The sequence below is a fragment of the Myotis daubentonii genome, chromosome X, assembly GCF_963259705.1.
Source record: "Myotis daubentonii chromosome X, mMyoDau2.1, whole genome shotgun sequence".
Lineage (NCBI taxonomy): Eukaryota > Metazoa > Chordata > Mammalia > Chiroptera > Vespertilionidae > Myotis > Myotis daubentonii.
Window position 1 is genome coordinate 43,606,951 of NC_081861.1, and position 16,597 is coordinate 43,623,547.

A 16,597-nucleotide genomic window follows, 5' to 3' on the forward strand; every position below is an offset into this window, starting at 1 on the left:
TGTACAAAAAAAAAAGAGAGAGAGAAAGAATATAACTTAGCCAAGGACAAAAACATAGCACAAACATGCACAAATAATATCAATAAAGCAAAATTTCTATGTGAGCTGAAGCTAAAACACGTTAAAAATTTAAAAAGACTGCTTTAATTTTTTTTATCTACATTTGAGACAAAAAGAACAAAAATTGGCAAGGTAACTGCTTGGATCAAATGGTGTAGTATTACCAAGTGACAAAAAGTAAACAAAAGGACAAACTTCTTTTTTTCTTCTTCCTTTTCCATCAGAGTGGCCTTCAACTTGAAAGGGTAGGGGAAATGCGGTTTAAAAGGGCATTCTAAAATAGACAAATAGTATGAGAACACTGTCACTTTAAATTACATAAAAGTATGAATTCAAATGAATTCCATCTCAATGTGACAAAAAAAATCTTATGGATGTACCAGTAAACACAGGACTATTCTGGAAATCTCTCAATGCAATAAAATAAGCATATATGTTCCAGGTACATTACTGATCTATTTGGCATTACAAGAGATGATTAAAACAAGAGTCCCTTCCCTCTAGGGCTCATACTGTGGTTGAGATATTTTCAAAACAAACTGCAAAGCAATTTGTGATGTGGTGTGTGTGCGTGTGCATGTGTGTGTGTGTGTGTGTGTGTGTAAAATTTGATAATTTTGACTTAGAAGAGAGAGGAATCAATTCCTTCTAAGAGATCTTAAGAGTACTAATAGTGAATATCTTATCTAATCTGGATTTTAAAAATAGGTACGATCTCATCAGGTAGAATGGATTGAAAGGCTACATTAAGTCGATGAGAATGCCCCACTCATGTCATTGGAGTACTGAGGTGGAAAAGTACAGCATTTACCTGGTGAAGTGTAAATGGTGGAGTTTTTTGGAGAAAATTAAGAATGATAGATTATACAGGTCACTAGAGAGTAAGATAGGAATTTATTTTAGCACTGTATACACAGCATGGTGTCTAGTAAAGATTAGTACCAAATAAATAAAGGACAGAAAATAAGAATTTGAATATAAGAAAGGCCACTACAAAATAATAAAGGGAGCAATTCAACAAGAAGATATAACTCTGGTAAACATATGCACCTAATACAGGAGCACCCAAATACATAACAAAACTTCTAGAAGATATCACGGGAGAGATCAATAGCAATATAGTCATAGTAGGGGACTTTAATACACCAGTGACACCACTGGATAAATCTTCTAAACAAAAAATCAGCAAAGAAACAGCAATCCTAAATGACTCAGTAGATCAGATGGACTTAACATCTTCAGAACATTTCACCCCAAATCTACAGAATATACATTCTTCTTCAGTGCACACGGGACATTTTCAAAGATAGACCATATATTAGGACACAGGCAAAGTCTCTTCAAATTCAAGAGGATAGAAATCAAAACAAGCATCTTCTCAGATCACAATGGCAGAAAACTAGAAATCAACTACGATGAAAAAAAAATGAACATTTGGAGGCTAAATAGCATGCTATTAAACAAAGATTGGGTTACCAAAGAGATCAAAGAAGAAATAAAAAGCATCCTGGAAACAAATGACAATGAAAACACAAAAATCTCTGGGACACAATGAAAGGAGTCCTGAGAAGGAAGTTCATAGCTCTACGCCTACCTCAAAAAACAAACAAACAAACAAAACTCCTAATAAATTATCTAACCTTGCAACTTAAAGAATTAGAAAGAGAACAACAAGAAATGCCCACAGTATCCAGAAGGAAGGAAATAATAAAGATCAGAGCAGAAATAAATGACATAGAGACCCCCCCAAAAAATACAAATGATCAATGAAACCAAGAGCTGGTTCTTTGAAAGGATAAACAAGATTAATGAACCTCTCACCAGGCTCACCAAGAAACAAAGAGAGAGAACCCAAATAAACAAAATCAGAAATGAAACAGGTGAAGTAACAAGTGACCCTACTGATATACAAAGGATTGTAAAAAAAAAAAATACTATAAACAACTCTACTCCAACAAACTGGACTACCTCAATGAAATGGACACATTCCTAGAAAAATACAAGCTTCCAAAACTTAATCAGGAAAAATCAAAAAACCTGAATAGGCCAATAACTACTGATAAAATTGAAACAGTAATCAAAAAGCTTCCAGTAAACAAAAGCCCTGAACCAGATGGCTTCACAGGGGAGTTTTACCAAACATTCAAAGAAGAACTAAAACCAATCCTTCTCAGACTACTCCAAAAAATTCAAGCTCTTTCTATGAAGTCAACATTACCCTAATACCAAAACCAGATAAAAATACCACAAAGAAAGAGAATCACAGGCCAATATCCCTGAGGAACATAGATGCTAAAATCCTCAACAAAATTCTAGCAAACCGGATCCAGCATTACATTAGAAAGATCATACACCATGACCAAGTGGGATTTATTCCAGGGATGCAAGGCTGGTACAATATCCGCAAGTCAATAAACGTGATACATCACATAAACAAATTGAGAGACAAAAATCACATAATCATATCAATTGAAGCAGAAAAGGTATTTGACAAAATCCAACACCCTTTTCTGATAAAAACGCTCAGCAAAGTGGGAATAGAAGGATCATACCTGATATAATAAAAGCTTATATGACAAACCTACAGCCAACATCATACTCAATGGGCAAAAACTAAAAGCATTTCCCTTAAGAACAGGAACAAGACAGCAATGCCTGCATTCACCACTCCTGTTCAACATACTACTGGAACTGCTAGCCAAAGCGATCAGACAAGAAGAAATAAAAGGCATCCAAATTGGAAAAGAAGTAAAATTGCCACTATTCACAGATGACATGATACTGTACATAGAAAACCGTAAAGACTTCAAAAAATTATTAGACTTAATAAATGAACGTGGCAATGTAGCAGGATACAAAATTAACTCCAAGAAATCTATGGCATTTTTATACACCAATAATGAATTTACAGAAAGAGAAAATAAAAAAAAAATCCCATTTACGATTGCAAAAAAAAAAATTAAGATACCTAGGAATAAACTTAACTAAGGAGGTAAAAGACCTCTACTCGGAAAACTACAGGACACTGAAAATAGAGATAGCGGAAGTCATAAACAGATAGAACATACCGTGTTCATGTATTGGTAGCAACAACATCATTAAAATGTCCATACTACCCAAAGCAATCTATAGATTCAATGCACTCCCTATTAAAATACCAACAGCATATTTCACAGATTTAGAAAGAACTCTCCAAAAATTCATCTGGAATTAAAAACAGAAACAAAAACAAAACCCGAATAGCTGCAGCAATCCTGAGAAAGAAGAACAAAGTAGGAGGGATCTCAATACTGTTGCAGAAGACTGGAGAAAAACCAAACCACGCTTAGAGAAAGGGAGTTACATTTTATTATTAAATTCTGTGCAGGCCCAGAGAAATATGTGTCTTTCAAATTCTGGGCCCCCAACATGGAGGAAACTCTCTTTATTTATACTTTTTCCAGTCCTTTGTCTCCAAAATTTGGAATGAGACTTCCGGGCCTTCTAAGAAAGAAGGCCTACGTGCTGGGAAGGAGCCATGAGACCATATCTCAAGGCCTGGCCTTGTGTCAGCACTGACTACTCTGTCTGGAGCATAGTTTACGGCCTCTCTGGAATGGGAGTAGTCTTATTTTCCTTATTATTTAAGACAGAAGCCAGAATAGCAGGGTTAAAATTTTAAACAGCAAATTTATATAAAATGGATGCTTCAATATCAGATATCAAGCTGTATTACAAAGCCACTGTTCTCAAAACTGCCTGGTACTGGCACAAGAACAGACATATAGATCAATGGAATAGAATAGAGAACCCAGAAATTGACCCAAACTCCTATGCTCAATTAATATTTGACAAAGGAGGCAAGAACATACAGTGGTGTCAAGACAGTCTCTTTGATCAGCCAAAGGACTTGTATGCATGCATATAAGCATAACCAATGGACATAAGACACTGGGGGGTAGGGGAGGCCAGGGGGTTGTCAAGGGCGGGGGGAAAAAAGGACACATATGTAATACCCTTTGTAATACTTTAAGCAATAAAACAATTAAAAAAAAAGACAGTCTCTTCAATAAATGGTGCTGGGAAACTTAGTCAGACACATTGAAAAAAATGAAACTAGACCGCCAACTTACACCATACACAAAAATTAACACAAAATGGATAAAGGACTTAAACATAAGACGGGAAACCATAAAAAATATTAGAGGAATCCACAGGCAGCAAGATCTCAGATATATGCCAAAGCAGTATCTTCACTGACACAGCTCCTAGGGCAGTGATGGCGAACTTTTTGAGCTAAGCATGTCAAAATTTTGAAAAACCCTAACTTAACTCTGGTGCCGTGTCACATATAGAAATATTCATAATTTTTTTTATATTTGCAACCATAGTAAAAATAAGATTTATATTTTTGATATTTATTTTATATATTTAAATGCCATTTAACAAAGAAAAATCAACCAAAAAATACGTATAAAATGAACAAAAACAGAAAAACAATGTACATTTAGGAAAGAAAATAATAATAAAAACAATGATAATCAAATGCTATGAAAACTAGAAATTAGTGACTTTTTTGGTGCTAAAGTTTGTCTGCTAATTCTTCAATTGCAGGTTAATACTTGGTGCACTTCAAGGCCAAGCAAGCGCCACTAACTTCATCTGTTAGCTGGTTTCTTTTGTTCGTTTTAATATTATTTAATGCTGAGAACAAAGTCTCACAAAAAATATGTTGATGAAAAAAATGTTAGCAAAGCCATCGCTAGATTTTTTATGTCGCTAAAAGTATCAGGTACTCTGTTCCAAGCACTCAAAATTTCTTGTTCGTAGTTGCACTCTTCTTCATTATTCAAATGATTTCATTCCAGATTTTCAAGTTTCGACCTTAAGTCGACAAACACATGAGTCCAAAAGCTACCTTGAAAATCTGCAAGTTGCATCTCTAAATCATCAATTTGCATCCATTGGAAATCCTTTAATTCCAAAGTACTGTAAACAACTACATCCGGATACTTAATTATTTTAATGGTCTGTTCTAGGCTTCTAAATTGGTTGAATCTTTCGCTGAACTGTTCAAATAATGAGTTTACTATATTCTGGTACATAAGCATGGACTCCATTACACTCGTTGTAGTGGCCTTCTTGAAATAATTTTTTATCCGAGGAAAATACCTATAAGTTTTAGTTTCAATATCTCCCTTGAAAATTTTAAGTTTACTTTCAAAAGATTTGATGTATCCAAACATAACGTCAATACTTTTGCCAAAACCTTGTAATTTTAAGTTCAGTTCATTCATATGAACAGAGAGATCTGTAAAAAAAAACATCAAATTGTTGACCCACTTATGATCATTGATCTGAGGAAAGTTTGCCAGATCCTTATTCTCAATAAACACCATAATTTCTTCAAAGCACTCCACAAATCGCTCAAGTACTTTACCTCGACTCAGCCATCTCACATTATTGAACATCAGTAGTCCACTGTAGGTTGAATCAACTTCCTGTAAAAGTGCAGAAAATTCTCACTTGTGAAGGGGTCGAGAAGCTATAAAATTCACAATTTTTGTTACAACTGGCATTAAATCATTCAATTCTGAGAATCCCGATTTGGCAAACACACCTCCTGATCGATAATGCAATGAAAAGGTACAAGTGGATGTCTAATAGCTTCCATAAACAATTTCAGGAATCCCACATTTTTCCCCACCATATTTAGTGCCCCATCTGTCGTGACTGACACAATTTTAGAGATATCAATGTTTAGGTCACTGAATGTTTTTATAAAAACCTTAAATATTTCGTTTCCTGATGTACTTATTGGCACTGATTCTAACTTTATCAACTCTTCTCTCATTGTGAGACCATCAGAATATCTAGCAATAATGGCCAACCGAGAATTCGATGTGACATCAGTAGTTTCATCAAGAGAAATAGAAAAATATTTACAACTATTTAAGTCTTTTCTTAATCGATGCTGTACGTTTTTGTTAAGATCTATTATTCTGTTTTTGATAGTATTTCTACTGAGTGGTAACTCAGAAATTCTTTTAATAATATCATCTTTATTTTTCATATCGTGAAATAGAGCTGGTGCACATCTTAGAAATGTTTCCTTAATAAATTCTCCGTCACTGAGGGCTTTTCCATGCTGAGCTATGGAGTGAGCAATCCAGTAACTTGCTGATGTTAAATTTGTAGAGCATCTTACAAATTTAATGATGGAATTTGATTGACTTTTATAGAGGTGTAGCTGCCTAGAAATGAATTCCTTCCTTTCATCGATACTTTTTTTCAAGAGCTGACAATGATTAGTTTCAAAATGTCTCTTTACATTCCATGTTCTGCTTACTACCGTTTCATTACACAGTATGCACAATAGTCTGTTGTTTCTGTCAACAATCCCGTACATCTCGGTCCATACATCTTGAAAGGGTCGACTACTGCTACTTCCACTTCCTTTATCATTCAATCTTGCTTTTTTATTTTTTTGATTCTCCATCACAAGGCTGCAAAAATAAATAAATATAAATCACGGCATTTTTTATAAAAGGTTGATAAGTTTCTTACCTATTAACTTTTTGCAGTGTTGTTGCACTGACTCCTGGTGCAAAACAATTCAAAGATAGTATGTATAACCAACAAATATATGGTGCTGTAATCAATTATCCGACACACAGAATGTCTCGTCGAGCACTGTTGCACTGTATATCTTTTTCTTCTAACCCTCCCACTCCTGTCTCCTAACGAACATGGCGATCAAGTGCATCCCTTTGCCGAATGCACGTGAACGCACGGGAAGCTTACCCGAGGCACATGTTGACAATAACGAGGCTGTTTCCATAATTGAGTATTTTGTCACTCGAGTAAAAATAAAATGTCATGAGTAAAGATTAATCTCTTTATAGTGCAATTCTTAACCTTTTTATATTAATGTCATTATTGGAACAATGTATCTTGGATGTTTCCAAAATGTATCTTTGCTACACAACACCGTTGTACATGTTTACATCCGGTTTTAGAATTGCATTATTGATCATGAGTAACATGAGTAATAATATTACTCGAGTGATGCCCAACTCTGGCCGTGGCGAGAGACAAATATTTGAATTATGCAATTTTTTGTCTCTGTCAATGCATGTAACCCAAAATGAGTTCGTGTGTCACCTCTGACACGCGTGTCATAGGTTTGCCATCACTGTCCTAGGGCAATGGAAACTAAAGGGAAAATAAACAAATGGGACTACATCAAAATAAAAAGTTTATGTACAGCAAAAGAAACCATCAACAAAACAATAAGAAAACCCACTGCATGGAAGAACATATTTGCCAACGTTATCTCTGATAAGTGTTTATTCTCCAACATTTACAGGGAACTTATACAACTTAACAAAAGGAAGACAAACAACCCAATTAAAAAAAATGGGCAACAGACCTAAATAGATACTTTTTGAAAGAAGACATAAGGAAGGCCAAGAGACATATGAAAACATGCTCAAAGTCATTAATCATACGAGAGATGCAAATCAAAATGACCATGAGGTACCATCTCACACCTGTCAGAATGGCTATCATCAACAAATCAACAAATGACAAATGCTGGTGAGGATGCGGAGAAAAAGGAACCCTCATGCACTGCTGGTGGAAATGCAGACTGGTACAGCCACTGTGGAAGACAGTATGGAGTTTCCTCAAACAACTAAAAATGGAACTCCCATTTGACCCAGTGATCCCACTTCTACAAATATATCCCAAAGAAAGAAGAAACACCAATCAGAAAGGATATATGCACCCCTATGTTCATAGCAGCACAATTTACCATAGCTAAGATTTGGAAACAGCCTAAATACTCATCAGCAGATGAGTGGATTAAAAAACTTTGGCACATCTACACAATGGAATACTATGCTGCAGTAAAAAGGAAGGAATTCTTACCATTTGCAACAGAATGGATGGCGCTGAAGAACATTATGCTAAGCGAAATAAGTCAGAGAAAGATAAATATTACATGGTCTCACTCATTTGTCGAATATAATGAACAAAATAAACTGATGAACAAAAACAGATCCAGAGACAGAGAAGCATTGATCAGACTGTCAAACCTCAGAGGGAAGGTAGGGGAGGGAGGGGTTAAGGGGGAGAGAACAACCAAAGGACTTGTATGCATGCATATAAGCCTAACCAATGGACAGAGACACCAGGAGGGTGAGGGCATGAGTGAAGGGGTGGGGGGCAATGAGGGGATAAGGACACATATGTAATACCTTAATCAATAAAGAAAAACAGACAAACAAAAAAAAAAGAATTTGAATATAGGTAAATGTTGCCTAAATTTTCAAAACTGGTGAAAAATTGGATCTCAGAACAGTTAAAATAGATTGATTTTCAAACACTTAAAAAGAAAAATACTACTCATGTGGAACTGGCATGGTTTTATCAGGAGGTGATCCTATTAGATTTTCCTCACTTCTTTTTTCCCCAACTTTCTCATTTTAAAAAAAATTGCAAAGTTATAGAAAAGTTGAAGGAATAATTCAATGAACACACACATATTCACTTACATTTTCCAAATGTTAACATTTTGCCACATATGCGTTCTCACTCTCACTCTCGCTCTCCATATACACACATACATGTTTTCCTTTTCCTTTTTAATGCCAGTTCTTTAGAGAGGGGAACGGGGAAGAGAGGGAGAGACCAATGTGAGAGAGAAAATTTGACTGACTGCCCCAACCAGGGATCAGAACCCAAAACCTGGGTATGTGCCCTGACCAAGAATTGAACTGCCAAAACCGGTTTGGCTCAGTGGATAGAGCGTCAGTCTGCGGACTGTAAGGTCCTAGGTTCAATTCTGGTCAAGGGCATGTACCTGGGTTGCGGGCACATCCCCAGTAGGAGATGTGCAGGAGGCGGCTGATCGATGTTTCTCTCTCATCGATGTTTCTAACTCTCTATCTCTCTCCCTTCCTCTCTGTAAAAAATCAATAAAATATATTTAAAAAAAAAAAGAATTGAACTGGTTGACTCTTCGGTACATGGGATAATGCTTCAACCAACTGAGCCATACCAGCCAGGGTGTATATATAATTTTTTTCTCTGTTTTCAAATATAATGTTTTCTTTTTTCTGAACCATTTGAAAGTATGTTTCAGACATCACCACTTCCTTTAAAACTAATATTTCTAAATTGGTATTAACAAATATAATGTTGCTAGGCTTTCTAAAGCATTTGGCAAAATTTTTGATAATTTCATGAATGAAATGGAAAAATATGAGTACAAAATATGACTAGATGAGTTCCCAGTTACAAAGTTAAATTAACATACCGAAGAGTGTTGATTAATGGGTCGATTTCACCAGGAGGATGGTCAATAGCACTCAACTTTACTGCACTTGGAGTAAATATTTTATCCCCTATTGAAAATTTATACTTGGATAATATCTAATTCAGCTCTTTTCAGCTGTAGTTTATAGAAATCACATTTATGGTTTTTAAAAATGTTCTTGCCCATCCTCAGAGTTTCTGACTTAGTGTGAATGGGGAAGGGCTCCAGGAATCTGTGGCAGACATCTATGACTGAGGGTCATTGATTTATGGCAACTCTCATCCTGGTTGAATCTCCAGTTATTCCTACCTCACAGCAGGTAATTTAGATTTAAAAACCTTCAAATATTTGTAACACAAACCATAGTGTATTTCAACATAAATGAAATAGATTTGCCAGTTTCTGTTCATCTCAGAACCTGCAGCTACAGTTTCAATTAAGGCTTTTAAAAAAATTCATAGCTGTGCTTGCTAGACAAAGTAGAGGTCGTCTTTCTACATCTTCCAATGCCTAAGATTTTTATCATGGAATGTGGTTAAACTGGGTCTTAAAACATACAAATTCTGATGTGTAAGCTTTTCTTCTGAATGGTAGTATCAGATGTTTGAAAGAGACCTATATTTTAGAAAATAAATCTCCATATTTTCAAGGGTTTTAGGCATTTTACTTTCTAACTATAAGATCAAAATATGTTAGTAGAGGACCAGGCCCTAAGCTTACTTCTGGAGGACACTGAGGAATATCAGCAAGAACCTTTTCTTTCCTTCTATGTCATGATCTCCTTAATAAGATAAATATAATATAATGCAGGGTTTTTATCTTCTCCTAAGAATCATGCTGTTTTTAAGGATCTGACTACACTTTGAAAATCCTTTCATCTCTATGAACTCTTTGCAAATTATAAGATAATAATCAAATGACTTCAATGTTGTGTTGGGTGGGGGGTTATCAAGACCTTGCACATGGACTCTCTGTGGACTAGGAAGTTAATTTCCCTATAAATCCATCACCTAGAGCTAGTTTTATAAATCAGAATGGGACAAGAAAAAAACTGCATCCAACTCTTTTAAAAGGCAGTTTATGGAATAAATCTGGAACCAATTGCACACTTTATCTGTATGCATCGGGTCAGTATTATTGGATTACAGCTTGCCTTTCCCTGCCAGAATAAAGAAAAATAGGCAGAGTGGGAATAAATTGTGTAAACAAAACAAAACAAAATCTTAAATCTATTATGCTCTTGAGAAAGGGAAGTTATGTTAACAGGAATATGCGAAAGGTAGTTTTTCATTTACAGATAACTTTATAATAGTGTTTATAAAAATTTAAGAAAACTATCACCCCAACTTCTAAGTCCTATGATAATAACTAACACCTATCAAATGCTTAATATTTGCCAGACACTCATAATTACTTTAGATCAGGGGTTTTTAACCTTGGCTGCAAATTAGAATCATCTGGGGAGCTATAAAATTCCAGATGAACAGGCCTCACTGAAAAGCAATTAAATTAGAATATCTGGGCGTAGTACCAGTCCAAGAATTAGTTTTTTTAAGCTCACCAAGTGATTACAATATGCAACTGAAGTTGAGAAATATTGTTTCTGATACATCAACTTATTTCATCCTCATAACAAGTCTTCAATATGGGGTACTTTTTATTTTCATCATCATCACCATTACCATCTCTGAATTACAAGTGAGAAAACTGTGACAGAGAGATGTGAAGTTAATTTTCCAAGGCCAACAACTTCTAAGTGACAGAACTGGGATTTGAATACAGACAGTCTAATTCTATTGTGAGATTATTATATTACTAGAGGTCCGATGCATGAAATTCGTGCAAGAGTAGGCCTTCCTTCAAAATTTCCATCAACCTCCAAAGTACCAATCACAAATGGTGCCCTAGTGCTCTTAAATAATTTTAATTTGTTTGGTTGAAAGTTAAATGTAGAGAAACTAATGTCTGCTGAGAAAATTAAGTCCTCTTTGTCAACATTATGATACACCCAAATCATCTGGTTTCTGAAGCATATGTCTATTGCCATCAAGCAGTGTAAAACACTAGCACTTCAGGCCCTCACTCTTTACTAAGGTTTCAAACTAAGTGCTATAGAGTTCCTATTTTTTAAGAACCTTTATTGTTGAAAGTATTGCATATGTCCCCTTTTTCCCCCATTGATCCCTTCTAACCTACCTCCCCCTTCTACCCCACCTCAGTCCTCCCTACCCCTGGCCTCAGGCCTTCACCACACTATTGTCTAAGTCCATGGGTTATGCATATATACATACAAGTTCTTTGGTTCATCTCTTCCTGCCGACCTACCCTTTCCCACCTTCCCTCAGATTCAATAGTCCATTCCATGCTTCTGTGTTTCTGGATCTATTTTATTCATTAGATTCCACATCTGAATGAAATCATGTAATACTTTTCTTTCTCTAACTGGCTTATTTCACTTAGCATAATACTCTCCAGGTCCCTCCATGCTGTTTCAAAGGGTATTGGTAAAACACCTCAGAAAAGTTGTATTTGTAGAAGATTGAAGCAAGACCCATTCTTCTAGATATTCTGTATTGTGGACTTCAATAAATTCAGATGAAAGCTCACTATTTGACCTGTTGTTCTAGTTTCTTGTAGAACTACCTTTACTTTAGTATTTAAAGATTTATCTGAAAATGACATTCAAAGATTTCAACTATGTGATGAAGCATATAAGATTATAATTTAACAAGAGTATATTTAGCATTCTTGCACTAAGTTTAAAAAACACACAACACCATATATCTCTTTGAGTCAATACACTGTATATTTGGACAGAACTGATTGTTAAAAAGTTCCTTCTTATATTGAAATGACATAGCACCTCTGTAACTTTTGCCCACTGGTCTTAGCTTTTCCTACTCAAGCACAATACCAAGATAACAGATCACAACACATAACATCAAACATATGAATACATCTATTATCTCAAGGAAGCAATGGTCTGAAATAATTAAGAACCTGAGTTCAGGCTACAGATATATTACAGTCAGGTCTAAGTATGATGACTAAGCATCCAAGTTTGCCAAGGAATAAGAAGTTTCTTAGGGTATAATAATCTTGGTACTAAACTTCAGAAAGTCTCAGACAAACTGGGATGAATTTGTCATCTTAAATTCTAGATTCACTATTATGACTTTGGGCAAGTTATGAGACCTCTCATTTTCTTCATTTGCAAAATAGGGATAATACTTCGCTTCACAAGGTAATTGATGTGAGGATAAAAAGAGTTAACACATATAGAGCACAGTGCTCAATATATGTTAATAATAGCAGAAGGGTAGTAATATGAGAGAGAGAGATGTTCGTGTGAAATTCTGAAAATGTTAGTGTTGACGTAAGAAATGTCCAAACCTGTAGAGAATTTTTATGAGTTTACTTGAGCCAAAATGACGACAATTGCTGGAAGCAAAGTCTCAACAGATTGAGATAATGCTCCAGAAAATAGCAGTTTTTCAGCTTATTTTATATATTAAAATGAAATGGGGAGATGTAAGGAGGGTTACATGAAATCCATTGGTGGAAGACTAAGAGGGCTGGAGAAAGAGAAACAGGGAAACCTCTGGGGTTAGGAGACACACACTTCTTTTACACTGATGGGTAGCAGAGAGTTAATACTTAACATTTACATCACATAGAAATGGTATGCGGGGGAACAAGATGATAATGTGGGGTTCCGTGATCTCATGCTCTTGTACCAGTGGTTGTACCTTGAGGGATGTGGAGAAAAAGATTACTCTGACATTTCAAAGGTATGTTATCTTAGATGCAAAAAGCCAACAGAAAGGTTCACTTACGGTAAAGATTGATTTTTGTCAGGGAAGCTACACCTAGAACGTGACTACCCACCATGACTTGCTTTCAGTTAGGAATTTTTATGTTCAGATCATCTTAAGTGGTTACTTTCAGTCTCTGAGTTTGTAAGGCCTGCCATGCAGGCCTCCCCTGAGCTTTTCAGGTTTAGTATCTAGCCCCTTTTTCATCCACATTAGTTACCTACTAAACTAATACAAGAGAATACTGAGACATGGCTACTAAAATATTCAAAAAAAAAGTAACATTAGGCTACATTAATAGGGCTACATACAATATTCAGAATGAAATATCCTGTTCTACTATTTTAATCAGCCAGCGTCAAGAATATTCTGATTCATTCCAATATCCAATGGAGACAACAAGGATGGCGAGTGCTTTTGAAGCCATATTACTTGAGGCATAAATAAATAAAACTGGGGTATTTAACTTGGAGAAGACAAGATTTGGAGGAAAGTTAGAAGATATATTCAACTTCATGAAAGAACTTTCATTATAATTGTAATAGGATAACTGCAGAGCCAGATAATTTTCTGAAATCATCTAAAAGAGGGCAGCAGAAATGCTGAGGTGTTTAGACATAGAAAATGTAAGACTTAGGAAACAGAAGAATCACAGAGATGTGAGATGTTCTCTGCTGCCACATTTACCTAGAAACAATGGTCAATTCTGAGTGCAGGTAGAAGGCTGAAAATCCATTGCAAATCTTGGTGCAATGCCCAGAAGAAGGGTTACTGCAAGGGAACACAGAAATCAGTAGTGCTTTTGTCAGAGATTGGGAGAGGGGAGCTCAATTATGCAGTCATCTTCATCCTCAAAATATGTGCTGCATAAGGGGATGCATGGGATAGGAGGCTAAAATCATGAGCAGAATGCCTCTGAAAATCAGAGCAGTTTCTCCAGCAATCATATAAGACAAGATTAGAGTTTCAAAGATATACTACGTAATCACTAACCAAAAGAAATCTGGTATAGCTATATTAATATCAGACAAGTAGATTGGAAGTTTTCATAATATAAAAATGATAAATCCACAAGTAAAATATAACAATTGTAAATCTGTGAGCACCCTATGTAATGAAGAATTAACTTTACCTAAACAGAGTTCAGGCCATTGCCCATGGCTATTGGGAGGTAATCTCTAGTCCTCTGGAATGTTCTTCCTTATAGGAGTGCCTTTGTTTGCCTAAGGTCTCTGGTCACCAGACAACCTAACAACGTGATTTATGATGGGGGATAGGAGCCACACCATATCAGTTCTGACCTCTGGAGGAACTAGAGATGAAAGGTATTACCCTGAAATGCTGGGAGGGGCTGGAAACTAAAGGCCAGCCCCGCAGGCAGTATGTGATCAAGCCCCTGGTTGGCAACATTCTCTGAGGAAGATGAAATCTTCACATTTGGAACCCTCCCAGACTTCACTCTTTGCATCTCTTCCTTTGGCTGATTCTAACGTGTATCTCTGTGCTATAACAAAACTGTAACTATAAGTGTAGTGTTTTCCTGAGTTCTGTGAGTTGTTCTAGTGCAGCGGTTATCAACCTGTGGGTCGCGACCCCTTTGGCAGTCAAACGACCCTTTCACAGGGGTTGCCTAAGACCATCCTGCATATCAGATATTTACATTACGATTCATAACAGTAGCAACATTACAGTTATGAAGTAGCAACGAAAATAATTTTATGGTTGGGTCACAACATGAGGAACTGTATTTAAAGGGCCAGAAGGTTGAGAACCACTGTTCTAGTGAAATATTGAATCTTGAGAATGATTGGGGAAACTACCAAATTTTTAGCCCTCAGGGTTCCCTGAACTTGTGGCTGATGTCTGAAGATGGGTTAACATTTGGAGACTGTTCCCTCGGATTGTGCAGGTTTGCCTAATTCTTTACACACCCTACAAAAGAGTTTTGAATTACAAAAAGCACCCTCTCTGGAACAGAATTCTCTTGAGTGCTGGCTTCAACAATGTCATGATCTTATGTGCCATGCTGCCCCTGGCTGCTCTTTGCCTGCCTTGACTTTTTCCTGCATCAGAGGATACCCCAGTCCGTTCTAGTCTGGGGCAGCCTGATGGCAATTCTGCTGGTGTTCCTGATCACTGCTATCCTGATGACGGTGCACCTGGATGCCCTGCCCTTCTTCATCATCACAAAGATCAAGATCATGCCCATTAATTCATTCGGTGCCATCCTGCAGGGCAGCCTTTTGGTCTGGTCTGCCAGCTACATGGCCCCATCATGAGTGGCCAGAGCCTGACAGGCATCTTACCTTTCTTTGCCTCAGTGACCATGATCTGCACCATCACCAGTGGCTTGGAGCCATCAGAAAGTTCCTTTGGCTATTTTACCACAACCTGTGGGGTCATCATTTTGACCATTATCTGTTACCTGGGCCTGCCCCAGCTGGAATGGTACTTCTACTACCAGCAGCTCAAGCTCAAAGGGCCTAGAAAGGAGGAGACCAAGTTGGACCTCATTAGTGAAGGAGAGGAGCCAAGAGCAGGCAAAGAGGAGTTTGAAGTTTCAGCCTCCAACTGTCAGCCCACCAACAAAAGCCACTCAATCTAAGCCATCCTCAAATATATCTTAGTCTTGGTTCTCTCCATTGGCTTCATCTTCACAGTCACTATTGGGGAGCTTCCTGCCATTACCTCTGAGGTCAAGTCCAACATTGCAGGCACTAGCACCTGGGGAGACTACTTTATTCCTGTGTCCTGTTTCTTGACTTCCAATGTCTTTGGGTGGGCCGGAGCCTTACAGCCATATCTATGTTGTCTGGGAAGAACAGCTGCTGGCTACCAAGCTGGTGCTGGTCTGGCTTGGCTTTGTGTCCCTGCTGCTACTGTGCAATATCCAGCCCCAGGGATACCTGGCCATGGTCTTTGAGGATGACACCTGGGTCACTTTCTTCCTAGCTACCTCGCCAGTCTCTGCATGTGCTTCAGGCTAAAGGAAGTAAAGCTGGCTGAGGGAGAAACAGCTGGAGCCATCATAGCCTTCTGTCTGTCTCTGAGCCTGGTGCTGGAGGCTGTCTCCTCCTTCCTGTTCCAGGCAATTGCGAGACCATGGATGGACAGAGGGCTGCACTGGCTGCCTGTTTCTGCACCTTCCTTCTCCTTCAGGTATGGACAGGAGTGGGCTGGAGGTTTTCTCTTCTAACTGATTTCTACTTCCTCATGGCTTGTGCTGGTCCTCGTTGTCTAGGCCCTGAGGAAGCCTCTGGGTGAATAAAGGTGACATTGTGTGCCTGAGGGTCAGAGTCCAGGGAGGGTTTGAAACCTCTGCATATGCTCAAATTCGCCTACACTTGGCTCTGACTAATCCCTGCTTGAGCAGGGCAGCAGAGGCTCCTAGGCTCAGAGTGAATGTTTGTCTATGTATCTG

General features: G+C 37.3%; 1 pseudogene; it reads left to right on the forward strand.

Moving 5' to 3' along the window:
• Nucleotides 1-14,333: 14,333 nt before the first annotated feature.
• On the forward strand, nt 14,334-16,372 carry LOC132223467 (equilibrative nucleoside transporter 1-like; annotated as a pseudogene).
• Nucleotides 16,373-16,597: the final 225 nt, after the last annotated feature.